The following is a 15,237-nucleotide window of genomic DNA, read 5'->3' on the forward strand; positions in this document are numbered from 1 at the left end:
TAGTGAAAAGAGGCCTTTGGTCCCGGTTGGTGGCACCAACCGGGACTAAAGGGGGGCATTGGTCACGGTTGGTGCCACGAACCGGGACTAAAGCTTGGACTATATAACAAACACTTGTGAAAATTTTCAGTTTGCATCGCCAGTTCCCCCATCCCCCGCCGACGACGCTGTCAGGCTGCTCCACCTTGCCGTCTACGCCGCCACTGCCAACATCGTCGCCTCCACGAGCCCGTGCCGTCCTCATCGCCGGCATCCCCGAGCCCGCCGTCCTCGTCGTCCTTGTCGCTGCGTGCCTCCCCGAGCCCACCCCTCCTCGTCCCTGTCGCCGGCCGCGTGCCGTCCCCGTCACCGCGTGGCGCCCCGAGCCCGCCGTCCTCGTCGCCAGACTCCTGCCATCGCCGCCCCCTCGAAGTGAGCCCCCCTTTCCCATGGTCCCGATCGAGTGCGGCCCTTGCTCTCTGCCCCTGCTCCATGGTCGCCGCCGGCCCCGACGCATTGAAGAGCAGAAGGAGAGGAGAGGAGAAGGAGTGGAGCAGCAGCAAACTTTTCTGAAATTTCTAATTTTTTTTACAAATATGAACAGTGCATATAGAGGGTGTTTGATCAAATGCTAGATGGCTTTGGGCATTTTTAGGATTTATGATATTTTTTGTGGTGAGGTACTGATGCAAGACAAAGGTGATGACAAAATTTCAGAATTTTTTGATTGGTTTAGAATAGGTTTTCAGCAAGGAATTTGAATCTGGTTCAAATTTCATTTGAATGAAATTTAAAAAATTTAAACAATGGATCAGAAGGTTTTTGGTGAAATGGAGTGTGGGTACTGCCATGAAGTTGGAGTAATTTTTGTGGTTGTAAAAGAGTTAGGAAAATTTAGAATGTGCTAAATATGTCAAAAATGTTTTTTTGTTCATACAAAGTTTTTTGTTCATAGAAAGTTTTTTGTTCATAGGCAGAAAGTTTTTATATATGACTATGGATATATGAGCAATGATGATCCATGGATGTATGCATTGATATATATGAGAAACGATGTTTCATAGAATATTTACCAAGTATATATGTATTTTTGTTCATAGCATTTTTTCCATTTATATATGTATGTGGCTATAGATGGATATATATGAGAGGTTTCCTAGTGTCAAAGTATTGAAGAAATCCATGGCTTCATGATTAGCCGGAAGTAACCAGGGCATGACGAAGTCCTCCAAAGTTATTTTGGAATGGTGTCCCGGATAGGATAATTTGCCTTTTTGTATGAATTTCAGCAAAGGCCTTCCAAATAACGATATTTGGAAGATTCTTGCTGAACTTTGTACCAAAAAGCGAATTATCCTATCTAGGACTCCGTTCCAAAATAACTTTGGAGAGCTTCGTACCATCATGCACCTGTTACTTTCGCCTAATGATGAAGACATGGTTTTGTTGAATCCTTTGACACTAGGCAACCTCCCGACCCCTCGGCGATCCTCTCGAACATGAGAGGAAGAAGAGGATAAAAAAAGAAGAGGAAGAAGAAAAAAAAGAGGAGAAGAAAGAATAGAGGAGTTCTTACTCCTCTATTCTTTCTTCTCCTCTTTTTTTCTTCTTCTTCCTCTTTTTTTTATCGGGAACGAGGGTCGTCGAGGGACATAGATGTAGTGTCGTCATTGTCGATATACCCCCTCCCGATAGCTTCAACACGTGGGGGGGGGGTCGATATTACCCCCTCCTTGAAGCGTTCTCGAGGCCACCCCAAACCCTTGAAGCATTGTCGAGGCCACCCCAAACCCTAGAGAAGCAGCATTGAGGCCACTAATTAATATATATGATTCCTTACTATGATTAGGTAGCTAGTTCTACGTTTTCCACTAATATATTCATCTGTCATGTTTGAATAATAATTGCCATGTTGTAAATATTTGTAGAAACTATGGACACCGCCCGAGATGAAGCAAAAGAAGCGTTGTTGAGGGACATAATCGCAGAAGGAAGTGATGCCGTCTCGTTGTTTCTCAATGACACTGATGGTCTGGAAGGAGAGGATGAAGAAGCTGGCTACGGTGACCTAATGCCGGTGCAAGAATAAGAACATGAGGACGGCTCCGGTGACCCAATGCCGGTGCAAGAAGAAGACCGTGATGACGGCTCCGGTGACCGAACCGAGTCCGGCCAGGTATATATATTAGTTAAGCCTGTGCTGACTAGCTAATTGATGCATTCATTGTTTTGGTATGTACACATATTAATTAAGTCTTTGTTCTTTTTTCTAGCCCTCCAGATCGAGCACAACTTCGGTAAAGAGACGAGGCCCGAAGAAAAAGTTGAGCTCGGATGAAAGGTTTGAGATCATAGCAATCGCGCCCGACGGCCAACCGATTGAACCCATCCGAACAAAGAATGCATTTGTTGCTCAGTGCGGGGTTCTGGTTAGGGACAAGATCCCGATCAGCATCCAACAATGGTTTAAGCCGGCTACAGAAGACCCTGAGGTGTCTTATGTCAATGATATGCAGAAAAATAATCTTTGGACTGAGCTGAAGTCAAATTTCAACCTACCGCCAGAGGATAATCCAGAGAACCCAGTTAAAGAGCAATTAATCAAGTCTTTTGCTCTTAAGAGGATGGCAGAACTATTCAGGAGGTGGAAGAAAGAGCTGAATAAGTTTGTCGAAAATAATGAGACACCAAAATTCAAGGGCAGATATGAGAAGATCAGAGATCACTAGCTCGCATTTGTGGCCCACAAGACATCGGAAAAGAGTAAGAAGATGTCGGCGACAAATAAGCAAAATGCTGCGAAGAAGAAGCTGAAGGAAATATGCCCTAGAGGCAATAATAAAGTTATTATTTATTTCCTTATATCATGATAAATGTTTATTATTCATGCTAGAATTGTATTAACCAGAAACATAATACATGTGTGAATACATAGACAAACAGAGTGTCACTAGTATGCTTCTACTTGGCTAGCTCGTTAATCAAAGATGGTTATGTTTCCTAACCATGGACAAAGAGTTGTTAATTGATTAACGGGATCACATCATTAGTTGAATGATCTGATCGACATGACCCATTCCATTAGCTTAGCACCCGATCGTTTAGTATGTTGCTATTGCTTTCTTCATGACTTATACATGTTCCTATGACTATGAGATTATGCAACTCCGGTTTGCCGGAGGAACACTTTGTGTGCTACCAAACGTCACAACATAACTGGGTGATTATAAAGGTGCTCTACAGGTGTCTCTAAAGGTACATGTTGGGTTGGCGTATTTCGAGATTAGGATTTGTCACTCCGATTGTCGGAGAGGTATCTCTGGGCCCTCTCGGTAATACACATCACTGAAGCCTTGCAAGCATTGCAACTAATGAGTTAGTTGCGGGATGATGTATTACGGAACGAGTAAAGAGACTTGCCGGTAACGAGATTGAACTAGGTATTGAGATACCGATGATTGAATCTTGGGCAAGTAACATACCGATGACAAAGGGAACAACGTATGTTGTTATGCGGCCTGACCGATAAAGATCTTTGTAGAATATGTAGGAGCCAATATGGGCATCCAGGTCCCGCTATTGGTTATTGACCGAAGACGTGTCTCGGTTATGTCTACATTGTTCTCGAACCCGTAGGGTCCGCACGCTTAAGGTTTCGATGACAGTTATATTATGAGTTTATGAGTTTTGATGTACCGAAGGAGTTCGGAGTCCCGGATGAGATCGGGGACATGACGAGGAGTCTCAAAATGGTCGAGATGCAAAGATCGATATATTGGACGACTATATTCGGACATCGGAAAGGTTCCGAGTGATTCGGGTATTTTTCGGAGTACCGGGTAGTTACGGGAGAAGCAATGGGCCTTGATGGGCTTTAGTGGGAAGAGGAAAAAGGGCCAAGGGGCTCCTGCGCCCCCCCTCCCCTCTAGTCCGAATTGGACTAGGGAAAAGGGGGCCGGCCACCTTTCCTTCTCCTCTACTTCCTTCTCCCTTCCTCCCCTCTTGGTGGACTCCTACTAGGACTTGGAGTCCTAGTAGGACTCCACATCCTGGCCGCACCAATTGCCTTGGCCGGCCTCCTCCTCCTCCATCCTTTATATACTGAGGCAAGGGGCACCCCATGAACACAAGTTGATCCACGTGATCATATTCTTAGCCGTGTGCGGTGCCCCCTTCCACCATAGTCCTTGATAATATTGTAGTGGTGCTTAGGCGAAGCCCTGCGACGGTAGTACATCAAGATCGTCACCACGCCGTCGTGCTGACGGAACTCTTCCCCGACACTTTGCTGGATCGGAGTCCGGGGATCGTCATCGAGCTGAACGTGTGCTAGAACTCGGAGGTGCCGTAGTTTCGGTGCTTGATCGGCCGGGCCGTGGAGACGTACGACTACATCAACCAAACGCTTCCGTTGTCGATCTACAAGGGTACGTAGATCATACTCTCCCCTCTCGTTGCTGTGCATCACCATGATCTTGCGTGAGCGTAGGAAATTTTTTGAAATTACTACGTAACCCAACAGTGGCATCCGAGCCTAGGTTTTATGTGTTGATGTTATATGCACGAGTAGAACACAAGTGAGTTGTGGGCGATATAAGTCATACTGCTTACCAGCATGTCATACTTTGGTTCGGCGGTATTGTTGGACGAAGCGGCCCGGACCGACATTACGCGTACGCTTACGCGAGACCGGTTCTCCCGACGTGCTTTGCACATAGGTGGCTTGCGGGTGACAGTTTTTCCAACTTTAGTTGAACCAAGTGTGGCTACGCCCGGTCCTTGTGAAGGTTAAAATAGCACCAACTTGACAAACTATCATTGTGGTTTTGATGCATAGGTAAGATTGGTTCTTGCTTAAGCCCGTAGCAGCCACGTAAAACATGCAACAACAAAGTAGAGGACGTCTAACTTGTTTTTGCAGGGCATGTTGTGATGTGATATGGTCAAGACATGATGCTAAATTTTATTGTATGAGATGATCATGTTTTGTAACCGAGTTATCGGCAACTGGTAGGAGCCATATGATTGTCGCTTTATTGTATGCAATGCAATCGTGCTGTAATGCTTTACTTTATCACTAAGCGGTAGCGATAGTCGTGGAAGCATAAGATTGGCGAGACGACAACGATGCTATGATGGAGATCAAGGTGTCGCGCCGGTGACGATGGTGATCACGACGGTGCTTCGGAGATGGAGATCACAAGCACAAGATGATGATGGCCATATTATATCACTTATATTGATTGCATGTGATGTTTATCTTTTATGCATCTTATCTTGCTTAGATTGACGGTAGCATTATAAGATGATCTCTCACTAATTATCAAGAAGTGTTCTCCCTGAGTATGCACCGTTGCGAAAGTTCTTCGTGCTGAGACACCACGTGATGATCGGGTGTGATAGGCTCTACGTTCAAATACAACGGGTGTAAAACAGTTGCACATGCAGAATACTCAGGTTATACTTGACGAGCCAAGCATATACAGATATGGCCTCGGAACACGGAGACCGAAAGGTCGAGCGTGAATCATATAGTAGATATGATCAACATAGCGATGTTCACCAATGAAACTACTCCATCTCACGTCATGATCGGACATGGTTTAGTTGATTTGGATCACGTAATCACTTAGAGGATTAGAGGGATGTCTATCTAAGTGGGAGTTCTTAAGTAATATGATTAAATTGAACTTAAATTTATCATGAACTTAGTCCTGGTAGTATTTTGCAAATTATGTTGTAGATCAATAGCTCGCGTTGTTGCTTCCCTGTGTTTATTTTGATATGTTCCTAGAGAAAATTGTGTTGAAAGATGTTAGTAGTAATGATGCAGATTGGATCCGTGATCTGAGGTTTATCCTCATTGCTGCACAGAAGAATTATGTCCTTGATGCACTGCTAGGTGACAGACCTATTGCAGGAGCAGATGCAGACGTTATGAACGTTTGGCTAGCTCAATATGATGACTACTTGATAGTTTAGTGCACCATGCTTAATGGCTTAGAATCGGGACTTCAAAGACGTTTTGAACGTCATGGAGCATATGAGATGTTCTAGGAGTTGAAGTTAATATTTCAAGCAAATACCCGAGTTGAGAGATATGAAGTCTCCAACAAGTTCTATAGCTAAAAGTTGGAGGAGAATCGCTCAACTAGTGAGCATGTGCCCAGATTGTCTGAGTACTACAATCGCTTGAATGAAGTGGGAGTTAATCTTCCAGATAAGATAGTGATTGACAGAATTCTCTAGTCACCATCACCAAGTTAGTAGAACTTCGTGATGAACTATGATATGCAAGGGATAACGGAAACGATTCCCAAGCTCTTCGTAATGCGGAAAATGACGAAGGTAGAAATCGAGAAAAACATCAAGTGTTGATGGTAGACAAGACCACTAGTTTCAAGAAAAGGGCAGAGGAAAGAAGGGGAACTTCAAGAAGAACAACAAGCAAGTTGCTGCTCAAGTGAAGAAGCTCAAGTCTGGTTCTAAGCCTGAGACTAAGTGTTTCTACTGCAAATGGACTGGTCACTGGAAGCGGAACTACCCCAAGTGATTAGCAGATAAGAAGGATGGCAAAGTGAACATAAGTATATTTGATATACATGTTATTGATGTGTACTTTACTAGTGTTTATAGCAACCCCTCAGTATTTGATACTAGTTCAGTTGCTAAGATTAGTAACTCGAAACGGGAGTTGCAGAATAAACAGAGACTAGTTAAGGGTGAAGTGATGATGTGTGTTGGAAGTGGTTCCAAGATTGATATGATCATCATCGCACACTCCCTATACTTTCGGGATTAGTGTTGAACCTGAATAAGTGTTATTTGGTGTTTGCGTTAAGCATGAATATGATTTGATCATGTTTATTGTAATATGGTTATTCATTTAAGTAAGAGAATAAATTGTTGTTCTGTTTACATGAATAAAACCTTATATGGTTACACACCCAATGAAAATAGTTCATTGGATCTCGATCGTAGTGATACACATAATCATAATATTGAAACCAAAAGATGCAAAGTTAATAACAATAGTGCAACTTATTTGTAGCACTGTCGTTTAGGTCATATTGGTGTAAAGCGCATGAAGAAACTCCATGCTGATGGGATTTTGGAATCACTTGATTATGAATCACTTGATGCTTGCGAACCATGCCTCATGGGCAAGATGACTAAGACTCCGTTCTCCGGAGCGAGCAACTGACTTATTGGAAATAATACATACTGATGTATGCGGTCCGATGAGTGTTAAGGCTCACGGCAAGTATCATTATTTTCTGAACTACACAGATGATTTGAGCAGATATGGGTATATCTACTTGATGAAACATAAGTCTGAAACATTTGAAAAGTTCAAAGAATTTCAGAGTGAAGTGGAAAATCATCGTGACAAGAAAATAAAGTTTCTACGATCTGATCACGGAGACAAATATTTGAGTTACGAGTTTGGTCTTCAATTAAAACAATGTGGAATAGTTTCACAAACTCATGCCACATGGAACACCACAGCATAATGGTGTGTCCGAATGTCATAACCGTACTTTATTGGATATAGTGCAATCTATGATGTCTCTTACCGATCTACCACTATCGTTTTGAGGTTATGCATTAGAGACAGCTGCATTCACGTTAATAGGGCACCATCTAAATCCGTTGAGACGACACCATATGAACTATGGTTTGGCAAGAAACCTAAGCTATCGTTTCTTAAAGTTTGGGACTGCGATGCTTATGTGAAAAAGTGTCAACATGATAAGCTCGAACCCAAATCGGAGAAGTAAATCTTCATAGGATATCCAAAGGAAACTATTGGATACACCTTCTATCACAGATCCGAAGGCAAGACTTTTATTGCTAAATTCGGAAACTTTCTAGAGAAGGAGTTTCTCTCGAAAGAAGTGAGTGGGAGGAAAGTAAAAAAACTTGATAAGGTAATTGTACCTTCTCCCTTATTGGAAAGTAGTTCATCACAGAAATCTGTTCCTGTGACTACTACACCAATTAGTGAGGAAGCTAATGATGATGATCATGTAACTTCAGATCAAGTTACTACCGAATCTCGCAGGTAAATCAGAGTGAGATCCGCACCAGAGTGGTACTGTAATCCTGTTCTGGAAGTCATGTTACTAGACCATGACGAACTTGCGAACTATGAGGAAGCGATGATGAGCCCAGATTCCGCAAAATGGCTTGAGGCCATGAAATCTGAGATGGGATCCATGTATGAGAACAAAGTATGGACTTTGGTTGACATGCCCGCTGATCGGCAAGCAATTGAGAATAAATGGATCTTCAAGAGGAAGACGGACGCTGATAGTAGTGTTACTATCTACAAAGCTAGAATTGTCGCAAAAGGTTTTCGACAAGTTCAAGGTGTTGACTACGATGAGAGTTTCTCACTCGTATCTATGCTTAAATCTGCCCGAATCATGTTAGCAATTGCCGCATTTTATGAAATCTGGCAAATGGATAACAAAACTGCAATCCTTAATGGATTTATTAAAGAAGAGTTGTATATGATGCAACCAGAAGTTTTTGTCAATCCTAAAGGTGTTAACAAAATATGCAAACTCCAGCGATCCATCTATGGACTGGTGTAAGCATCTCGGAGTTGGAATATACGCTTTGATAAGTTGATCAAAGCATATAGTTTCATACAGACTTGCAGTGAAGCCTATATTTACAAGAAAGTGAGTGGGAGCACTACAGCATTTCTGATAAGTATATGTGAATGACATATTGTTGACCGGAAATAATGTAGAATTATTCTGCAAAGCATAAAGGAGTGTTTGAAAGGAGTTTTTTCAAAGAAAGACCTCGGTGAAGCTGCTTACATATTGAGCATCAAGATCTATAGAGATAGATCAAGACGCTTGATAAGTTTTTTTCAATAAGTATAAACCTTGACAAGATTTTGAAGTAGTTCAAAATGGAGCAGTCAAAGAAAGAGTTCTTGCCTGTGTTACAAGGTGTGAAGTTGAGTAAGACTCAAAGCCCGACCACGGCAGAAGATAGAAAGAGAATGAAAGTCATTCCCTATGCCTCAGTCATAGGTTCTATAAAGTATGCCATGTTGTGTACCAGATCTATTGTATACCATACACTGAGTTAAGAAAGGGAGTACAATAGTGATCTAGGAGTAGATCAATGGACAGCGGTCAAAATTATCCTTACTGGAATAAGGATATGTTTCTCGATTACGGAGGTGACAAAAGGTTCATCGTAAAGGGTTACGTCGATGCAAGTTTTGATACTGATCCAGATGACTCTAAGTCTCAATCTGGATACATATTAAAAGTGGGAGAAATTAGCTAGAAGTAGCTCCTTGCAGAGCATTGTTGACATAGAAATTTGCAAAATACATGCGGATCTGAATGTGGCAGACCCGTTGACTAAAACTTCTCTCACAAGCAAAACATGATCACTTTTTGGGTCTTAATCACATAGCGATGTGAACTAGATTACTGAATCTAGTAAACCCTTTGGGTGTTAGTCACATGGAGATGTGAACCAATCACATAAAGATGTGAACTATTGATGTTAAATCACATGGCGATGTGATCTAGATTATTGACTCTAGTGCAAGTGGGAGACTGAAGGAAATAAGCCCTAGAGGCAATAATAAAGTTATTATTTATTTCCTTATATCATGATAAATGTTTATTATTCATGCTAGAATTGTATTAACCGGAAACATAATACATGTGTGAATACATAGACAAACAGAGTGTCACTAGTATGCTTCTACTTGGCTACTCGTTAATCAAAGATGGTTATGTTTCCTAACCATGGACAAAGAGTTGTTATTTGATTAACGCGATCACATCATTAGTTGAATGATCTGATTGACATGACGCATTCCATTAGCTTAGCACCCGATCGTTTAGTATGTTGCTATTGCTTTCTTCATGACTTATACATGTTCCTATGACTATGAGATTATGCAACTCCCGTTTGTCGGAGGAACACTTTGTGTGCTACCAAACATCACAACGTAACTGGGTGATTATAAAGGTGCTCTACAGGTGTCTCCAAAGGTACATGTTGGGTTGGCGTATTTCGAGATTAGGATTTGTCACTCCGATTGTCGGAGAGGTATCTCTGGGCCCTCTCGGTAATACACATCACTGAAGCCTTGCAAGCATTGCAACTAATGAGTTAGTTGCGGGATGATGTATTACGGAACGAGTAAAGAGACTTGCCGGTAACGAGATTGAACTAGGTATTGAGATACCGACGATCGAATCTCGGGCAAGTAATATACCGATGACAAAGGGAACAACGTATGTTGTTATGCGGTCTGACCGATAAAGATCTTTGTAGAATATGTAGGAGCCAATATGGGCATCCAGGTCCCTCTATTGGTTATTGACCGGAGACGTGTCTTGGTCATGTCTACATTGTTCTCGAACCCGTAGGGTCCGCACGCTTAAGGTTTCGATGACAGTTATATTATGAGTTTATGAGTTTTGATGTACCGAAGGAGTTCGGAGTCCCAGATGAGATCGGGGACATGACGAGGAGTCTCGAAATGGTCGAGACGTAAAGATTGATATATTGGACAACTATATTCGGACATCGGAAAGGTTCCGAGTGATTCGGGTATTTTTCGAAGTACCGGGTAGTTACGGGAGAAGCAATGGGCGTTGATGGGCTTTAGTGGGAAGAGGAAAAAGGGCCAAGGGGCTGCTGCGCCCCCCTCCCCTCTAGTCCGAATTGGACTAGGGAAAAGGGGGCCGGCCACCTTTCCTTCTCCTCTACTTCCTTCTCCCTTCCTCCCCTCTTGGTGGACTCCTACTAGGACTTGGAGTCCTAGTAGGACTCCACATCCTGGCCGCACCAATTGCCTTGGCCGGCCTCCTCCTCCTCCATCCTTTATATACTGAGGCAAGGGGCACCCCATGAACACAAGTTGATCCACGTGATCATATTCTTAGCCGTGTGCGGTGCCCCCTTCCACCATAGTCCTCGATAATATTGTAGCGGTGCTTAGGCGAAGCCCTGCGACGGTAGTACATCAAGATCGTCACCACGCTGTCGTGCTGACGGAACTCTTCCCCGACACTTTGCTGGATCGGAGTCCAGGGATCGTCATCGAGCTGAACGTGTGCTAGAACTCGGAGGTGCCGTAGTTTCGGTGCTTGATCGGTCGGGCCGTGGAGACGTACGACTACATCAACCAAACGCTTCCGTTGTCGATCTACAAGGGTACGTAGATCATACTCTCCCCTCTCGTTGCTATGAATCACCATGATCTTGCGTGAGCGTAGGAATTTTTTTGAAATTACTACGTAACCCTACAGAAGCATCAGCATCGCACGGGGTCAGGTGGCTACCTCGTAGCCCGGCCTAAGTCGGCCAAGACTGAGAATGATCTGATTGATAAAGGGATCGAACCAGAGACAATTAACTGGCCAGACCGTTTCCGGACTTGGTTCTTCGGGGCTGGCGGAACCTTGGACCCTGTAACAGGGAAGTGCATTTGGACGAATGATCAACTGGACATACCAGTCAGGAAGCTTCAGCAATATATCGAAGCAGCGCAGCAAGGGACGTTCTTTCCAGACAGAGAGAACGACGAGCTCACAATGGCCCTCGGGAATCCTAAGCACCCTGGACGGACACGAGGCATGCCAGGCTCCATTCCGTGGAAGGTTGGGTTTCCGGACGCTGGCGGTTACAAATCCCATGAGAGGAGGAAAAAAGTGCAGCAGACCCAAATGCAGGCGCTGCAAGCAAGGGTACAAGCGATAGAGGAACGAGAAGCAAATCGCAGCAAATGTACTGCCGAAGCTGCCCCCGAAGCTACCCCGCCATCTCAGCAGAGAAGCAGCGTAGCTTCCACCGAGCTGCTTCAGCCGGAGCATGCCTTGACGGCTCCTGCCAGCTATCCCGTGGATGCTATCACGGAGTCTCAAAATTGCCACCTTATGACGCAATGGATGAATTTGAAGGTCAAGGCGGCTCTTGGCTCTGTTTATCCTACTGAACCCGGCGCAACTTTTCACTGCCGACCGATTCCAGAAGGATATGCTAGGGTGATGATGGATGAAATAACGGAGGGATTTGAGGACCTCCAGCTTGACCACCCTACCGGTGAAGGGGAGACTAGGCTGGGGTCTGCTCTGAAGACTCCATGCCTATGGCGGAAGGAGCTCATCAACCTTCCTAACTAGACGCCTCCGCCTCCTCCTCCTCCTCCGGCAAGTCAGGGCACTCCGCCTCCTCCTCCGGCGAGTCAGGGCACTCCGCCTCCTCCACCGCCTCCTCCTCCGGCGAGTGATGATCAGGGCACTCGACCGGCTCCTTCTCCAGCGCGTGGCGGCACTCTGCCTCCTTCTCCGCCTGCGCCGACGCGCTCGAGCAGCCAGCCTCCTCCTTCTCTGCCTCGTCAGCAAGGGCGGAAGAGACCTGCCGCCGCTCCGGCTGCTCCGGCGCGTCGTAGTCCTTCTCCTCCGCCTCGTAAGCAAGTAAAGAAGACAACCGCTCCGTCTGCTCGGCCGGCGTCTAGCAGTACAGCCAGAGGTGGGAGGACATACAGATTCGGTCCTTCTCTGAAGACTCCACAGAAGTTACCATATGAGAGGACCCCGGAGGAGAACGCCGAGATTGCACGAACCAAAGTGGATGACTGGTTTCAAGGGTTAAAAGCAAAGAGACATCCACTTCTGGAGGAGAAGGTAGATCCGGTGAAAGCGAAGTGCACTTTGGCTGCCCTAACAAAACCACCCAAGTCTCCGCCGAAAGGAAACTATGAGCGCATTATTGGAAAGGAATTTGCCAAAGCGGAGCGGTCGGGAAGTACTGTTAGTGATCAAAGGCTAAAAGAACGACGAGCTGGGAAACAAATTGCCCAGCTCGGCGAACAAGCAAAGCAATCGTGCCCCCCACTCAAGGTGCCTAGCCACAACGTCGCTAATGATCCGAGGATGGTGCCCGGTTATAGCAATCTTGCAGATTACCTGCCCGACGATGTACATTATGAACCCATGGAGGTGCAGATACAAAGATACGAGTACGGGAAGCCTCTCGTCAAAGATGAAAGATCTCTATCAACGATGATGCGAAGATTGCATGATTGGTACTTGAAAATCTGTAGAGACTCTGGGGGGAGGAGTACTTTGTATGTGAAAGTTAAAAAGGAGCATGACCTCGTTGGAATTGAACTGTTGCCTGTTCCATTTGAGGAGTTCTATCAGTTTTTCAATCAATTGGCCCTCGATAAAACAACGGTCGCCTGCTACTGTCTGTAAGTAGTACTACTTTTGTCATTAAGTCTCTCTATATAGCTCAGCTCTTTCATTGCATGTATTTATAATCATCCTCACTATATTATGCAGATTGAAGATCGCCGAATTGAAGAAAAGACAAGTCGGTGATATTGGGTTCATTAACACATATCTCATAGATGCAACTCAGGTTAAATTTCATGCCGCAGCTACCGAGGCCAACTTGCTACGATCGTTGGTAATAAATGAAAACAAAGATATAATACTCTTTCCTTACAACTTCAAGTGAGTGTTACTGTCTTGTGCGTACCTTATATATTAGTCAAGGTTATAGTAATGTAATTGATGAGTTATGCATGTGTGTGCAGTTTCCACTATATTCTCCTAGAGATTAAGCTTGAGCAGGGACTAGTAACCGTCTTAGACTCAAGACGAAAATATCCCCAGGACTATGCAGACATGACTCAAATACTCGAGAAGTAAGTTAAATCGATCATTATCCACCGTATCAGCAACTTTGTTCATTGCCTGATATATCAAGTAATTGTTTTCTTTGTCCGGCAGGGTTTGGAGAAAATTCACCAAAAAAGCTCCGGGACTGCCGAAGGAGCTGCAATTTAGACACCCGAAAGTAAGTATTATAGTAGCATGTTCCTTGCATCTACTAGTCATTCAAGCGCTAGTTTCATCAATACCATTTGGCATTCTTACTTATTAGTTTGATTGACCTCTATTTCTTGTAAAGTGGTTGTGGCAGGAACAAGGGAATGATTTCTGTGGATACTACGTTTGCGAGTCCATCCGCCACACGACCTGTGAGCGGGGCTACACTGACGAACAATATGAAGTACGTAAATAACAACATTCACAATTTTATTTTATTACCATCATTTATGTTGAGTTTCATTCATTCATATATATATGTATTGACCCCCTTCTTTAAATTAGATGTTTCGGAAGCGGGATGAACTCCTAGCACCAGCTCGCATGCGAGCAATTCAAGAGGAATTGGCGGCATTCTTTCTTGACCACGTGATCCCTGAAGACGGAGAATTCTATGTGGACCCTGAGTCCGTATGATTATATTTGTAAGAGATAATTATTGTATATATGTAGCCGGTAGCGTCAGATAGATATACGAGAACTTGTTGTTCGACCAATCTCTCGGAGAAGGAGAGGTGGTCGATATCACTTCTCTCTGTATGCATATATGTTCATGACGATCTTCTGTTTCCTTTGTTTGCTTACTAGCTAGCTAGCGTGTCTAGTCCTCTCTATACGTATGTATAGTACGTAGCGTCGACCAAGCATGGACATAAGAGAGGACACTTCTCTCTATTAATTATAGCTAACTAACACAATATATGAAACACCTAAATTAACCCCCCAAAACCCCCCCCCTTTAAAAAAAAACAAAAACCCCAGCCACAAAAATGCTGACGCGTGGATGCCTATTGGTCCCGGTTGGTGCCACCAACCGGGACCAAAGGGTCTCCTGCCTGGGCTCCGCGCACAGGCCATGTGGAGGCCCATATGTCCCGGTTCTGAACTGAACCGGGACTAAAGGGACAGGGCATTAGTACCGACCCTTTAGTCCCGGTTCCAGAACCGAAACAAAAGGCCCTTACAAACCGGGACAACAGGCCCTTTTTCTATCAGTGTTAGCTCCAACAGCTATTAAGCTTAACCTACCAAACTACCAAAACAACACCACTAGAATCTGATCTACCACATCTATATACAACGTCATGAAGAACACTTGCATAACCTACCATAGTACATGTGTATCTACTCTAATATATCACATGCTCACAAATCTAAGCTACAATGAGTAGGAAGTGATGTTTTTTTGGCGGGTGGAGTAGGAAGTGATGCTACCTACAACTATCGGAGTAGCGGGGAGGAGGTAGGGAACAACTCAAAGAAGAGGAGGAAGAAAGATTGCCGCCACCGATCACCGCCGACCAGAGAAGACGACGCTGCTTACCTGGTCATCGGTGAAGAAGTGTCGTGTGACAAAGATCTCAAA

Source organism: Triticum dicoccoides, chromosome 3A, assembly GCF_002162155.2.
Source record: "Triticum dicoccoides isolate Atlit2015 ecotype Zavitan chromosome 3A, WEW_v2.0, whole genome shotgun sequence".
Taxonomy (NCBI): Eukaryota; Viridiplantae; Streptophyta; class Magnoliopsida; order Poales; family Poaceae; genus Triticum; species Triticum dicoccoides.